Raw genomic sequence first — 15495 nt, 5'->3', positions numbered from 1 at the left:
TGGTGCCAAGATGAAGATTTTGGCATTCCGGAAGATTTGAAGATGAATGCCAGGATCAATGAAGATGTGCACAGGTGAGAGCAGATTTCCCCAGGTGGTAAGTATGATGGCAGGAAGCAGGATTTCCAAAAGTAAGTCTGATCTCAGGCGGCGGTGAGCATTACGCTGCATGGAAGTGCAGAATAACGCGAAGCGGCTGCCTCGGGGATCGGAGCAGCTTATATAGCCGTAATCGTGGACACGCCCACTAGGCCTGACTTGCCTACCACACCATCCCATTCCTAGAGAGTGAGCACGTGCAAGGCAACACAATAGCAGCAGCCACACCCAAGAGTACACGTCGGGCTGCTTTAGTGAATGGAAGTTCCCGTGTTAAATGCACTTTGCAACCAAAATGAGGTGCTATGTCCATAATAAAGCACTCTTATCCCAGATAAATGTTCTTGCTTACTGTTATTCATGAGCCTGGCGCCAAAGGTGCCAGGACTGTGTCCATCCGGGCCCCCTGTGTATGTGGCCCTTTAATGTTTGCATTATCGGCCCAATGACCATGACAGTACTCCGCCTCAAGCCCCCGCTCAATGGTGGTCCTCATCCCGGTCCTGGTTTGGTGAGATTATTGAGATGGAACTGCCTGATTAAACGTGGAGCATGGACGTGTTCACTGGGTTCGCATGTTTGGTCTTGAGGTTTGTAACCTTTCCAGTTTATAATGTAATACAATTTGGTTCGAACCAACTTGGAGTCCAGGATTAATTTGACTTCATACTCCGGCTCCCCATCTAGTAATTCGGGCTCTGGTAGAGGGCTAATCTGTGCATTAGGTGTCTTTGGTTTGAGGAGAGAGACATGAAATACTGGGTGAATCTTCATGTGAGATGGTAACTCAAATTTCATGGTGGCAGATTTATTATTGCCTTGATAGCATAGGGGCCCAAGTATCTGGGTTGGAAGGCCTTTGGCCCTTTCAACGGTATGTATCTGGATGCTAACCAAACTTTATCTCAAATCTGGTAATCAAGATCTTCTTTTCGGTGCCGATCAGCAAAGAGTTTTTGTCTTTCTTTGGCCTTAGTCAGATATTCTGTTGCTTCCTCAAGAACCTGAGTGATGGTTTTATGCAAGGTTTTTATTGCTGGCATTTCCAAAGTTTCGAGTGGATCAACCACTGATGTCTGCGATGTCTTCCGTGCTCAGTATAGAATGGAGTTTGCCAGTACTCGTGTGAACAGAGTTGTTGTATGCACACTCGGCTACCCAGAGTATGTTTTTCCAGGAGTCCTCGGATTGCTGTAACATACACCTTAAATACTGCTCTAACGTCTGATTAGTTTGTTTGGTTTGCCCATCAGTCTGAGGGTGATGGCTTGTGGACAACTGGCAATTCTACAACACCTTCTCCAAAAGGCAGAAACAAATTGAGTTCCACAATCAGATGTTATTATTGATGGGAATCCATGCAACCGAACAATTTGTTCTAGAAACACAGTAGCGAGAGTCAAGGAAGTTGAGAGTCCCTTCAGAGGGATGAAATGGGGCATTTGGATAATAAATCCACAATGACTAAGATGGTGTTGTATTCATTGCAGGGAGGAAGATATGTGATAAATTCCATTGACAGAGTATGCAAAGGTGCTAGTGGTACCATCAAGGGACGTAGTAAGCCAGCAGGGTTTTGCTTCTGAGACGTGTGTTCTGCGCAGACACCACACGTTGCAATAAACTGGGCGATATCATTTCTCCAAGTTGGCCACCAGTAGTTTTTCTTTATCTTAGCCTGAGCTTTGGCTATTCCTGGATGTCCTTCCACTAATGAATCATGGTAGTTTGTGGTGATTTGATTTTGCAATTTCTTGTCCTGAATTTATAAGTGTCCTTGAAAATATGGTAGGTTGTTTTCGATGGTGTACCAGTCTCCCTTTAAAAGCCATTCCTGTTGTGTTGACTGATTCATCTGGGATTGCAAACTAGTTTTTAAGTCATCTACACACGTGGTGGCGGCGACCTTGGTTTGGATTCGTTCTTCGGGAATGATGGCCACGGGATTGGATGTTGTAAAAGCCTCTTTTTCTTCACTCATGCGTGATAGTGCATCTGCCTTTCCATTCCGTACTACAGGTCTATAGGTGATAATAAAGTCGTATTCCATGAAAAAGAGAGCCCAACAAAGTTGATGCGAGGATTGTGCTTTGGCGGTCTTCAAGTATTGTAAGTTATGGTGGTCCGTGATGACGGTGACCGTGTGTCTTGCCCCCAAGAAGATAATGTCTCCATGCCTTGAATGCTGCTTTAATCGCCAGAAAATTCCTTATCCGTGATCGCATAGTTCAATTCAGGGGCAGACAATTTGCGGGACCAGAATGCGACGGGATGTAACTGTCCTGTTTCAGGGTCCCGTTGGGACAATACCACTCCCATTGCTGCGTTTGAAGCATCTGTTTCAACCACGTATGCCAGGTCTGGTCAAGGGTGTCGAAGAACTGGTGCTGTGGTAAATGCTAGTTTCAGCTTCCGGAAGGCTTCTGCAGCTTCTTTAGAACAATGGAATTTCTTGTTCTTTCTCAGCAGGGAGGTAATTGGGTGTACGATTTGTGAAAACCCAGGTATAAAACAACGATAGAAATTGGCGAATCTGAGCACACTTTGTACTCCTTTCGTGGATGTTGGTGAGGGCCATTTGAGGATTGCGTCCACCTTTCGTGTGTCCATATGTACGCCTTGTGGTGTGAGCATGAAACTGAGAAATTCGACCTCAGTCACATGGAAGAAACATTTTTCCAGCTTGGCATACAACTGGTTTTGTCGAAGCTTCTCTAAGACTGCCCTACATGACCGGCATGTTCTTCCTTGGAATTTGAGTAAATGAGAATGTCATCTATGTAGACAAGTGTTCAAATGTCCAACAGTTCACGGAGCATGTCATTCATAAAGAATTGGTACACCGCAGGGGCATTACATAACCCGAAGGGCATGACCTGGTATTCGAAGAGGCCATACTTCATGCGGAAGGCCGTCTTCCACTCGTCTCCTTTTTTGACTCTCACAAGATGGTAGGCCACTCGTAAATCCAGCTGTGTGTAAATCTGAGCGTGTTTCACCTGACCCAGGAGCTCTGGTATAAGTGGTAAGGGATATCAGTTTTTTATTGTGATCTGATTGATTGCTCTGTAGTCGATACAGGTTCTTAGGCTCCCCTCCCTCTTAGGCATGAAGAAGAGGGGCTAGGAAGCAGGGGACTTGAATCGATGGATTAAACCGTTTGCCAGGTACTGTTCCAGGTAAGTTCTAAGATGTTGGTTTTCCTGCTCTGTTAGAGCGTAAATCCGGCTGCAGGGGATTTGGGCTCCGGGCACGAGATCTATTTGGCAATCGTAGGGTCTGTGTGGGGGCAAAACGTTGGCTTGCTCTTTTTGGAAGACATCCTAGTAATCCAGGTATTCAAGTGGTAAAGAGCCAGTGAGACCCAGCACGATTCCTTTCTTGGGTTTCAGGTTGACAATGTCTTTGTTGTAACAGGTGTCGGCACAGTCTTGAGGAAAGGTCAGAACTCGTTTTCGCCAGTCGATCCTGCTATTATGGGTCTCCAACCAAGGCATTCCAAATAACATCTGGAACTGAGGAGCACTGATGAGATCTAAGATAATGTCCTCTTCATGCCTGTCCTGACACAGAAGCTTGACTTTCTCATTGTAATGTGTCACCGGGCCGTATGATAGCTGAGAACCATCCACTGCAGTTGACATTTTCTGATTTCTGCTTTTGTTGGAGAGGAAGGCCTATTTGGATAGCCAGATCTTGGTCAATGTAGTTTCCCACAACTCCACTGTCAATGTATGCCTCCAAAGCATGTATCTTTGACGGTTGCTTGTGATTCACCAAAAGTACCGGAACGACTAGATGTGAGGTCTGCACGGATTCATTTTTCTTGCTCGACAAGTGGACCCCTAAGCTTACCGCGCATTGGAGTTTCCCGAGTCCGGTACTTCTTCTTCGTCATTTTTGTCCGTTGCTCCAACTATTTTCTTGAGTGGTTTTACCAGGCATTCACAGAGGAAGTGACCTGCTTTACCACAATATAAGCAAAGCTGTTGCTGTCTTCTTTTCTCTCTTTCCACCTTGTTAAGGGTACTCTGTAATCCACCGATTGGTATTGGTTCCGACTGTTCATATGGTTTGGTCTGGTTCTCACGGAGTCGCACATAAACTGACCGTCCCTCTGTTCTGGCTTGATCCATTTTCCTATTCTGCAATCTATGATCGAGTTGCATTGTCAGGTCTATGTAGTCCACACACCCCTAAGGTGGGTTCACAACTTGAGCCAACACATCCTTAAGTTCTCCACTTAACCCTTGATAAAAGAGCGTAGTTCTCTTTTCTTCTGGCCAGTTGGTCTGGGCTATGAGATGATTGAAGGTTGCAATGTAGGTTAATAGATCTTGATTCCCCTGTCTAAGTGACAACAATTTGTTGTCCAGAGCTTGTCCATGAGTATGTCGGGCAAACAATTTCTCTATCTCTTGATGAAAATCCCCAAACATCCGAAGCAAAGGATCATCTTGATTTACCAATGGTATTGACCAGTCCGCCGCGTTGCCTCCTAGATATGAGAGTACGAATGCGACTTTGGCTTGATCGTTAGGAAAGGCTCCTGGTCTGCATAAGAAATGAAGGCGACATTGGTTCATGAATATGGTGAACTTGTTTGGATCGCCGATGAAGTGTTTGGGCGGGGCTAGGGGCACCAGCCCTGGAAGAACCCCTGAACTGGTGTTGATTGCTGTGGTGTGGAAGGATGAGCCATCCCAGTCAAGTGAATCTGTCCTGCTTGTGCCTGTAGCATCTGTCTTGCCAAGTCGTCAGTTCTTTCTCGAGTTACAATAAAATCCCTCCTTAATGCACTGGTTTCCTGTCTTGAAGCATGTACATCAGGGCGTAATTCCGCCAGTAATTGGGCTAATTGGTCTGTTTCTGAAGTTTCCATAACGCCCAGGCAGATAATCATAAAGGCTTTGCATTCTGTTATGCTCACCTGATCTCTGCGGAGGCGTTGGGGCACAGTTGCAGCCCTCCCAGGAATTAGATCACCCCCGTCAGGCCTCTCCCTCTGCAAATAAGTTGTGAGCGGTGGCAATTGGTGACACTGCTCCTAAGTGGATATGAGAGAAGGTGAGTGCACTGATCCATCTCTATTGTATCTCTCAAACACCAAGGTGTGGTGTCTGTGAGCATGTACCGGCCCATAAGGCTCACCTGTTAATTATTGATGATAAGCTCTCCGTCCAGCTACTTCTGGCAGGTGCGCTTGTTGATGGGACCTAGTTCCTTCACTGATTCCCGGTAAGTAATAGTCCAGTCCATCTGCGACTATGCTTCTCCTGGTTGGTAGTAAGTGTCTCTAAATGTCTCTTATCTTTTTCCCTTTCTGTTTTCTCTTTGTCTCTTCTCGTTTTAATGTCTTTGTATTATTGCTCCCAATATTATTGTCAGTTCCTGAATAATGTTTCTCTTCTTTTATCTTCCCAATAGGTGTAAATGCAGCCAAAAAGCAGCTTTGGGGCGCGGGACACGGCCAGGTGGAAGATGGATGAATCCGCAATGTCCGACAGCAGGTAAGTGATGGTTTAAGGAAAAGTGCGAGTTTCGGTGGTAGCGCGAGCTTAAACTGAATGTCTTTTAAGTGTCTAACCTTGTCTTCTGTTTTTCCTTGCAGGTGCTGCTGTCGCGGACGGAGAGCGTCCTGCTACGTTGCCAAGATGAAGATTTCAGCATTCCAGAAGATTTGAAGATGAGCTGTGGTGCCAAGATGAAGATTTCGGCATTCCGGAAGATTTGAAGATGAATACCAAGATCAACGAAGACGCGCACAGGTGAGAACAGATTGCCCCAGGTGGTAAGTATGATGGCAGGGAGCAGGATTTCCAAAGGTGAGCCTGATCTCAGGCGGCGGTGAGCGTCACGCTGCATTGCAGTGCAGAATAATGCAAAGCTTCTGCCTCGGGGATCGGAGCAGCTTATATAGCCGCGATCGTTGGCACCCCCACTAGGCCTGACTTGCCTGCCACACCCTGCCACTCCTAGAGAGTCAGCACGTGCAAGGCAGCCCAATAGCAGCAGCCACACCCAAGAGTACACATGGGGCTGATTTAGTGAATGGAAGTTTCCATGTTAAATGCACTTTGCACCCAAAATGAGGTGCTATGTCCATAATAAAGCACTCTTATCCCAAATAAATGTTCTTGCTTACTGTTATTCATGAGCCTGGTACCTGTGAATGTGGCCCTTTAATGTTTGTGTTCTCGGCCCGATAACCATGACAGATACAGAAAACAGTCCCCAAGTGCAGGGATTGCCAGGAGGCAGTGGAGGTGTGCGATTGGCGGGGGACCGGACCAGGGCATGAGATCAGAGGGTGGCCAGGTAAACAGTGCAGTTTCAGTTTCAGCCAGGAAGTCAGCCGGGGAGAGGAGGAGAGAAAGCAGAAGCAAAGAGAAAGGTTTTGAGGTGCTTCCGGAACCAGAGATGGTTCTCCTCAAGTTCAGGGATGGAGGGAGGCTGTTCCAGAGGGAGGCCCCAGCTGAAGACAGAGATCTACCACCAACTCGTTGCTTGGAGAAGCGACTGACCCTGAGGGAGTTGGAGGCGGATGAGCGAAGAGCTCGAGAAGGAAGGTATTTAGGAAGAGAGAGTTGAAGGTATTGAGGCCCCAAGCCCAAGAAGGCCTTGTGGACAATGCAGAGGGTTTTGTACTTAATCCTCGCAGCCACTGGGAGCCAGTGCAGAGATTTCAGTCCTGGAGAGATATGATCCCTGGGCTTGAGGCCAAGGACAAGTCTTGCAGTCCTGTTCTGGATGAGTTGCAGAGGGCGGAGAGTAGAATCAGGCAGATTTAGAAAGAGGATGTTGCAATAGTCCAGCCTAGAGAGAACCAGCGCTCTGAAGACAGTGAGCTTCTGGGGAAAGGAGAGGAAAGGAAGAATACTTCTGAGGAGGTGCAGATGGTAGTGTGACTTCTTAGAGACTCCAGAGATGTGAAGAGAGAAGGAGAGTGTGGAATCGAAGATGACCCCAATGTTTTTAGCCACACAAGTGGGAGTAGGAAGAGGGCCAAAAGAGGCTGGCCAGAGAGTGACAGGAAAGGAGGGAGTGGGTGTGCCGATGAGGAGAATCTTGGTCTTACTGGCATTAAGGCAGAGATCATTGGCGGCACACCACTCCTGGATGGTGGACAGACAGTCAGAGATGAGCGAGGGTGAAGAGGTGGCTGAGGGTAGCCTGAAAATGAGCTGAGTGTCATCCGCATAGCACTGGAAGTTGGAGCAGAAAGCGGCAATGCAGTGGGCAAGAAGTGCCAGGTATTGGTTGAACAGCCAGGGAGAGAGGTTAGACCCCTGGGGAACACCACAGGTAGAGATAGAGATAGAGGAGAGGAAGGTCCCAAGTTGAACCTGGAAGGGTCGATCAGGGAAGAAAGAAGTCAGCCATGCTAGGGCCTGACCGGTGATCCCCAGGTTATCACAGAGACGGTTGAGCAGTATACAATAAAGATACACAACAGAGCACTTTACAGAGGTGTACAACAGTACAGATGTATAACGGAGCGCTTGTTGATCTGACACGCAAACCCCTGATGGGTGTGAGTCAAGCTGGCCAGTCATTCTTATTGAAGGGAACAGGTTCTCTGGCATTGGATCACCTCTGCATATGAAGAAGTGCTGCGATCATCTTGATGAGCGGGGGAGGTGTGACAAAGTCTCAACTCAGAAGGATGCTATCGGTGTGTGGAATGTGAAGGTTAGCTTAACAATGGCATACATGTGTGGTCTATGTAAGGCACACACATTTATTTTGTATGTTTGCGAACTAGATGCTACCTCCCAGAGTATCCAAGCGTTTGAGGCTTATATACGGTTGAAAGTGAGAGACAAAGAAGTGTGTAGGGACCACATTTGACTAAACAAGAGTTTTAATTATTTTCCTGAATGCATATCTATTTGCCTGCTGTTGTCACAGTCATGGAGTCAGAGGTGTTGCTAGGGAGGGCTGGGGGGGTTATAGCCACAGGTCTTTTGGTTGTAGCCACAGCTAGAAGCTGAAGAGCTTCAACCCAAAGGCTAGCTAGCCCTGAGTCCCGACAGTCCAGACATTAGCGTAGCTCCAGATCTTTTCCAGACCTAGCAACACCCCTGTGTGGAGTGTTCCAGGAGAGTGACAGCTGCCAGTTAAAGGAGTGCTAAGAGCAAATGAATGAAAGCTAGCACATGAGTGAAGCTGCCTTCATTGGATAAACATAATTCTGTATATCACTGAAAAGGCAACTCTGAAAAGGGGGCATGCACAGTGGCGTTGTTAGGGAGCCCCGGGCCACCCCACTGAAAACCCAGGACCCCCGTTGCCCCTCTGCCCCCCATGCCAGGGCTACTCTCTGTACTGCCTGCAGTGAGTCCTGGCGTCCACCCGCAAGGCACACACATGCGGAGTAATGCTGCAGCACAACAATGAAAACCAGTTAATTTCATCCTGCAGCCCTCCCATCCGAATGCAGGGCACAAAACCGCTAATTATGGGTCATAAGTGACTTAATGGTTTGGTGCCTACATTGTGACGCGAGAGAAGGTGCAGTGGGGTGTGGTAGTTGGTGTGCACAAAAGCTTCTAAGCAAGAGTGCGAAGCTTCTAAGCAAGAGTGCTTGTGAAGTAACACATTCCCTTTTATAGGCGGCCGCCCTACTTTTGTCTGTGGCCCCCAGTCTTTTGTCTTTGGCTTCCTCTGTGCCCCCCCACCCCTCTAAATTTGATTCCTTGCAACGCCACTGGGCATGCAGTGAAGTCTAGGCCCGCAGACCGAGCTTGCGCTCGGCACAAACATTTCAGGCAGCAATAGGAGAGTACATGTGCAATGGAAGACTGACGTTAAAGTTTGACAGGCACAGCTTGCCAATGCAAGACGTGTCCACCATATTGATAACCGTATCACCTGGTTTCTAGATGGCGCTCTTCGGCAGATGGGACGATTGAACGAATAATCGCATTCGTGCTGGCTAACAGAGCGCAAAAGGGGCCGACCAGGCGTGAAGGTGTTTCGCTGGTGCCACCTCATTTCAAATCCGGGCATGAGAAGGCGGGAATGAGAGGGCACAGCGCAGAGAGGCTTCAGCATGCAGGTAACCGATGACGGTGGTTTGGCCCATCTGTCTGTGGCTAGTCAGACAGGTGGGCCTGATTAGGGGACGTCATTTGAACAATGAGTAGGTAAGAAGTGTCACCTTTGATTTCAGTGGGGCGAGTACGGAAAAATGCGGAGCAGATAGTCAGATTGGAGATTGGTTGCAAATGTAATCATAAAAGGGTTCTACGCTCATGTTGATTTACCAGAGAAAGAGAAGCTGGCTGAATCTTAAAACGGGACTGTGCACTAGTCACAAAGGCCGTCTGATTGTGTGCATCATTGAAATTAACTTTTAGATGACCTTTTCGTCCTTTGAATGCTTTTCTGCAAAGCAATGTGTGAAAGTCAGCATTTCTGCTACATACCCCAAATCCGCTAAACGGGATGGGCTTCGGAATGTGCAGAATACAAAATACCATTCCTACACCTGCTTGGAACAGCCACAGGAGGAAGCGCTTTGTATGAAAATGCCTCTTCTGACCCCTTCTTGAATGTATTTCGAAGTGGAATGGCTTAGGTATGCCCTGCTATCATGCTTGCCTTTCTATCCCTCAAACTGGGATAGAAGTGTTTTTTTTCTTCTTTTTTGGCATTTCACAGTTAGAGGCCTCTCACCACCAGAAGGAGTCAGTCATATGTTAGTGTAGGTAGCGTGCTCAAAACAATAACATATGCAAGAGGGCTGGCCAGCACATCATTAATTCTGGCACAAAGCCCACTGGCAATGGCCAGGTCATCCTTGTAAAAAGAGCGACCTGTGCATTTCCAAAAATCGCTGACCTCCAATAAGCTCATTTTCTGCTCTATTTGTAGAAGCCTGATTTTAAAATCAGGCCCCTGTTGTGTGTGAACAAAGGGAGCTCTTATGACTAAAATATTTAGGAACAGGCTCTTCTCGGTGATCAGAACAAATTAATGGCCCATTCTTCATCTTCCACACGAGCCCTTGAGTGATTATGTGGGAACTCTGGCAACGCCCAAAGCATAGAAGGAAGCTGCTGCTTTTACATCAAGAAATAACGCCAGAGCCCTCCCAGCCCGCCAATCTTATGATCCAGGGCAGAAATACTGAAAAAAGATTCAGCTTTTCCAGTTACCTGCTGCAAGATGTATAGCAGAATGAGTGTCTCTGGAAATGAAGTGGCCTTGATAGAAAAAGTATATCGCAAGGCAAAATGATATGTCTAAAGCCACAAAAGGTCAGGGCTTTAAGTAGGCTGGGGCTAGCCGAGACAGTGGGCCTCATTCCGAGTATGGCGCTAACCAATAGCGCTATTAACGCCTTGGTTGACGCCGTACCCGGAACGGCAGCGCCTTGGTGGATGGCGGAATCACCGCCCCATTCCAAGGTTGGCGGGGCGGTAATTCCCCATTCACCAAGGCTCTTCCCCATTCCCAAATGAGCCCCCATAGGGCTCAATGGCAATGGGGAAGATGCAAATAACGGTGACCGTTCATTACGGTCACCGTTATTGGCTTGGAGGCCCCTTTGCGCCCTCGACTTTAACACCTGCTCAAAGCAGGCGTTAAGGGCGAGGGTGCAGAGGGAACTCGGAGTATGGCGGTAAGGGAATACCGCCACCGGTCTCATTACCGGTGGCCGCTATCCCTTAGCGCCATACTCGGAATGAGGCCCAGTGTCACAGCAGTCTCCAAAAGGTCCTTGTGAGCCAGGGTGGTGCAGGGGTTCCCACTGTCCCCCACTAATAAACACCTGCGGCGAGTTTTCCGGTGTGCATCTCAGGAGTCATGCATTAATGGAGAACTGCAGGTACCAACAATCCATTATGAAGCTTAGAAAGAAATGCATTTTGAAAAAGGAGAAGTCTTCTTCTGGTCAAGCAGGACAGCCTGAGCCTCACATCTTAAAGCGGAGGATTTCCAAATCACTTTATATGGTTTGTGGTTACAGACATTTTACTTTTGGTGTGAGAGACAAATGAAATGTGCAGGACACCCAGTGGGTTTCACTAACACAGACATTTGCCAAATATAAAACTATTTGGTCTTTCTTATGTTCCCAATATGTGAATATATTTTATAAAAAGCAGCAAGGACCCAATATTGGTGCTATTTGTTCCCACACCTCTTTCTCGCAAGTGAATTGTTGTCAAAATGAGGGTGATTATGCACAGGCTGAATTATTTATATATTGAGTGAGACACTAATGTATCAATAAACATCTCTTTGTTTACAAAACTAGCCAGAAAGATCTATTTACAATACGCAAACTGGACGCATAGTGGCCCACCTTAGAGACCAAGAAATCTTGTTTGCAGGGCATGTTTGCAGTACAAAATGACTTTGCAGTGACTCTGCACTGCAAAAATACACTTTGCACGGTTCCATGGATCAGGGTTTGTGTGGCAGTGTAAAGTCACTTTTCAGCAGCGCAAAGGGACTTTGAACCATGCAAAAAATGCCATGAATCGGGCCCTCTGTGTTCCCACGGCTAATGCTCTGAATACCCGTCCTTCCTCCCCGATGAATACTTGCTACACTGAAAGGAAATGCACAGTAAAGGTTTGCTCAACTCCAGGTTATTGAATTTATGGTATTAATCATCAGTACCTCCCTAAACGTTTTAATCTGAAACGTTGTCATTACTTGACTAACCCTCTAAATCCCCTCTGCTTTACTGCCCATAACAAACCATCCCATCACTGGAAATGACTTGGCGTTCATCCAGCACATACATTACATTTCGTGATATTGAAGGCATTTGCAGTAATACATCTCTATTTACTTGTACAATGCAGTGTTACAGAAACCCTAACAATACTGAAAAATAACTGGTTCTGCACCGCTCATCAAGAAACCTCACACTGAACTCCAAGTGGCTCATGCTATGGGCTTAATTCCACTACCAACTCCTCTGATCAAAGGATAAGCGTGTTCAAATGAGTCAGTTAAACCTGCCCGTGTCCCATTAGATATGTTGCTAGCTGCCCAGTCTGGAACCTTGGTACAGTCACTACTCTCACTAAGCTAATAAATGACACTCATAACCATCGGATTCATTTGATTCTTGTATTGTCTGTCATCCATTTGACCAGTGGTTAGGAACAGGCACTGGCTTTGATTTCAGTTGGGGCTCCTATCAATGGCAATTAGAGGTTTTGCTGTAATACTATTTGCCTTCATTCTCCTGTCAACAGGTTTACACTGACTGTCAAAAGACCATGGGGTATTCGTATAACAACATATATTTTATTTAGAATCCACTCATTAATATACATACTACTCATCATCTTGTGAGCCACAGCCAATTTGTCTCTCATTCTGATTAAACAAGGGGATACAAATAGGTGTGTAATTGAAAACATGGGCAGTGTGAGTGCAGTGCCTACTGCAAAGAAACTCGTAAGTGCTCGGAAAATACAACACAACTCCCTATTCAATGCTTGCCATTTGCCTTCATTGCCTACATTTACAATCCTGTATAAATACGCTGTTTGTAGTTTAAAAACCATATTACTATCACATATGTCTACATGCGCCCACAGCACTAGTACCGGGTCTTCTTCAGGACAAGTAACTAAACATGAATGTGTGCTGCAACCAACCTCGCTTACTAGCCCACATTTCCAAAATGCAAAGGTACTCCGTTTCATATTAAATATTGCACAAGCTTAGTATAGCCATTTCTGAATATGCTCACTGCAATCTGATCGCATCCATTTCTAATCTAATCCGAGTTGTTATGACTATTTCTGAACATGATGCTATGCATTCCCTTCACGTGTTGTCCCATTAAAAAAAACAGACTTTCAAAAACTCTAAACTCATTTCATGATTTCACATAATGTTTGTTATTTCATCACAACTGTAGCCGTCTCTTGCTATATTCTACACATGGACACTGCATTGTGGTAGACACCCCATATATATTCCGTTGTCTCTCTTCTATTCAGTAGTCTTTACATTCTATCTGCTATTTTTGATTTTGAATATGACCATCGATTTAAAGTAATAGCATCAGATTATTGATGCTGAACACAATTCCTCATCAAAACTATGCCCGTGGCACCATTCCTGCATTTGAAACTTGTGATCTTTGGTATAATATTTTGTACTGCTTTCCAAATAAATTTTCATGAAAGGAACCAGTTCATGCTACATCCATTTCTACAGTACAATATAGATTTCCCAGTACGACAGATGTCCTGGGCAATATTTTCTGGCCTATGCACTGCAAACATTGTTCGCAATATGTTTTTAATTACGAATGTTGATTAAGCAGCCTTCGATCTGCTTGATCACTAAACCGGTGAGAGCTCTTATTCTACGACATGTGTATTATTGTAATGCACTCCCTTGTGGGGCAAGTAAAGCCGATATCAATGAACTCCAAAAAGTACAAAATAAAGCAATCCGCATCATCTTTCAGATGAAATGTTCTGAACCGATTACCGCTGCTCGACATAAATTACACTGGCTCCCTGTTGAGGCCCATATTCGGTTCAAGTTACTTACCATTTGTCATAAATGCATCTTTGGGACTGCACTAATTTATCTGAAAGATGTTATAAGTGTTTATCAGCCCACAAGAAGACTCCGATCAGGAGAAGATCTTTTATTTGTTCAGTACTGTGTGAAACGATCCCGCAGGCTTGGCAGAGCATTTCATATCCAAGGCGCTAAGGCCTGGAATGCGTTGCCAGCTGCACTGCGTAAGACCGGGAACCTATTCACGTTTCGGAAACAGTTGAAGACCCATCTCTTCTCTTAGCACTCTTTCCCCTCACTGGTAGCCTGCTGTCTTTTTGTCTCTCGGCGCCTGGATGCCCACGGGCTTTGGCGCGGTATAAGAAAAAATAAGATAACATAACATACGTTGACTTCTGTTTAACTGTATAATACATTAAAAAATATATGTTTTTTATACTATACAGAGTAAGTCCTCTTTTACATTAACCTGCAGTGTTTTTCAGGTGTCCAAATGTCCTTGTTGATCATGAAGTGTGTATGATGCTGTTTTTGTTTGTTTTATGATATGATATGATATGGCATTTATAATGCTCCTATACACAAGTGTTTCAAGGCACGACGAGGCAAGGGAGGGGGAAACAGGGGAAGACAGACAACGATCCTACTAGGCCAGGTGTCATTCAGATCGCGCAAGTGCAAGGGAGGGGAAGGAGGAGAAGTGCGGGGGGGAAGTGGAAGAGGAAAGTGCGGTACATGGGATAAGACAAAAGTTAAGTAAACAATAAATAAACAATAATAAAAGTGCTGCCAGAAAGTGGCGAGTGAAAGGGTAAGTGCAGACGTCCGGTGTCAAGTGCAGGAAGTGGGACCGTAGGGATACAGAAAACAGTCACCAAGTGCAGGGGTAGTCAGGAACCGATTGGTGGGAGAGGGATCTGGGCTCGAGATCGGAGGGTGGCCAGGTAAACCAGTGCAGTTTCTGTGTCAGCTAGGAAATCAACAAGGGAGGAGAGGAGAAAAGGCAGACGAGAAGAGAAACGTTTTGAGGTGCTTACGGAACTGAAGATGATTCTCCTCAAGTTTCAGGGAGGCAGGGAGGCTGTTCCAGAGGGAGGCACCAGCCGAAGAGAGAGCTCTACCACCAGCTCGTTGCTTGGAGAAGTGACTGACCCTGAAAGAATTGGAGGCGGATGAGCGTAGAGCTCGAGAAGGAAGGTATTTAGGAAGAGAGAGTTGAGGCATTGAGGCCCCAGAAGGCCTTGTGGACGATGCAGAGGGTTTTGAAATTAATCCTCGCAGCCACTGGGAGCCAGTGCAGAGCTTTCAGTCCTGGAGCGATACGATCCCTGGGCTTGAGGCCAAGGAAAAGTCTCGCAGTTCTGTTCTGGATAAGTTGCAAAGGGCGGAGCGTAGAAGCAGGTAGATTTAGAAAGAGGCTGTTACAATAGTCCAGCATGGAGAGAACCAGAGCTCTGGAGACAGTGAGCTGCTGGGGGAAGGAGAGGAAAGGAAGAATACCTCAGAAGGAGGTGTAGCTTGTAGTGTGACTTCTTAGAGACGTCAGAGATGTGAGGAGAGAAGGAAAGTGTAGAGTCGAAGACAACCCTGAGATTTCTAGCCTTGCAGGTGTGAGCTGGAAGGGGACCAAGAGAGTCCAGCCAGAGAGATACAGGAAAGGAGGGAGTGGGTGTGCCGATCAGGAGAATCTCAGTCTTACTGGCAATAATGCAGAGTTCATTGGCGGCGCACCACTAGTGGATAGCAGACAGACAGTCGGAGATGAGGGAAGTAGAGGAGGAGGCTGCGGGTAGCCTGAAGATGAGCTGAGTGTCATCCGCGTAGCACTGAAAGTTGGAGCAGAGAGCAGCTATGCGGTGGGCCAGGAGTGCCAGGTATTGG

Source organism: Ambystoma mexicanum, chromosome 7p (assembly GCF_040938575.1).
Source record: "Ambystoma mexicanum isolate Mex_15411 chromosome 7p, UKY_AmexF1_1, whole genome shotgun sequence".
In the NCBI taxonomy this organism is placed as follows: Eukaryota; Metazoa; Chordata; class Amphibia; order Caudata; family Ambystomatidae; genus Ambystoma; species Ambystoma mexicanum.
Note: the sequence above shows the minus strand (reverse complement) of the source record.